Consider the following 1305-nt stretch of genomic DNA (forward strand, 5'->3'; position numbering starts at 1 on the left):
GCGTCGGCAGGCTGAGGCCACCAAGAACAGCGCTCTGCTCCGGTGTCTCCCGCGGGGCCGCCTCCCTGCTGGGCCGGCAGAGGGCGTGCACAGCGGACACGGGGGCCAGGCGGCACCCGGAGGCACGGCAGGGTCCCGGCCGGCTCTGAGCCCCCTCGGCCGCAGGGGTCTGCCCCCGAGCGGCCAAGGTCGTGGTGGCACAGTCGTCTGCCGGCTCTTCAGTGTTGGCAGGGGTGCTGCCGTCCTGGGGCCAACCCTGGCCTCTGCTGGCATCCCCTCTTGCCCCTAGGCCAGATGGTCTCTGAGGGCTGCCCAGCTCCCCCTCCCGTGTTTGGCATGAAGAATCCTCCACCTCCATTTCTGGAAAATTCCCTGCCCTGGGGAGTCAACTGGCGGCAGCGTGGGCAGGGCCACCAGCCTCAGCGGAAACCCCTGTGGAGCTGCCTGACCCGAGGGAGGGCTGGGCCTTGGTTTTTAAGAGATGTTCCCTCCTAGCCTGCTGTGGTGGCTCACGCCTGTGGTCCCAGCACTCTGGGAGGCTGAGGCGAGATTGCCTGAGCCCAGGGATTTGAGACCAGCCTGGGCAAGTTGGTGAGACCTGGTCTGCACAATAAAATTTTTAAAACTCTCTGGTTGTGGCGGCACATGCCTGCAGTTCTAGCTACTTGGGAGGCCGAAGTGGAATGACTGCCTCAGCCCAGCAGGTGCAGGCTGCAGTGGCCATGGGCATGCCAATGCACTCCAACCTGGGTGGCAGAGACTCCAGCTCCAAAAAGAAAAGTTCCCTTCTGTGCCTGGGCCTCCAGCACCCCCATGGCAGCACCCTGTGTCCCCCAAGACAACAGGTGCCCTGGGGACTTCTGTCCAGACTCGAGCTCCCGACCCCTGTGGTGCCTGGAAGCGAGCAGACGGACGTGGCCTCGCACCTGCTGTCTCCACGAAGGACGACGGTGCCTGGCCCAGGAGAAGGAGGTGGGCTGGGCTTCCACCGGCTCCAGGCCACCAACTGTGCGCTCTGGAGGGACGGCCAGGGCTGGGGCTCGTGCGGACAGCAGCGCGTTCCCCCGGGGGCTGAGAGCGTGTCCCGTGGCCTCTGCTGGAGAAGGCCGCTGGTCAGAGCCCACAGCTTTGAAGAGAGGACGTCCCGGAAGACGTGAACGTCAGGGGTGGCACCACTCGCAGAGACAGGACCTCTGGGAGGGGTAGCGGGCCCTGGGCAGGCTGCAAAAGTCCACATCCATTCCACATGCAAACCCGGCCTGAGCCCCTTCACGGCGGGACCCGCAAAGGCAGAGGACACACAAG

The sequence above is a fragment of the Carlito syrichta genome, unplaced genomic scaffold, assembly GCF_000164805.1.
Source record: "Carlito syrichta isolate Samal-C Ts95f unplaced genomic scaffold, Tarsius_syrichta-2.0.1 Scaffold106284, whole genome shotgun sequence".
Classification (NCBI taxonomy): domain Eukaryota; kingdom Metazoa; phylum Chordata; class Mammalia; order Primates; family Tarsiidae; genus Carlito; species Carlito syrichta.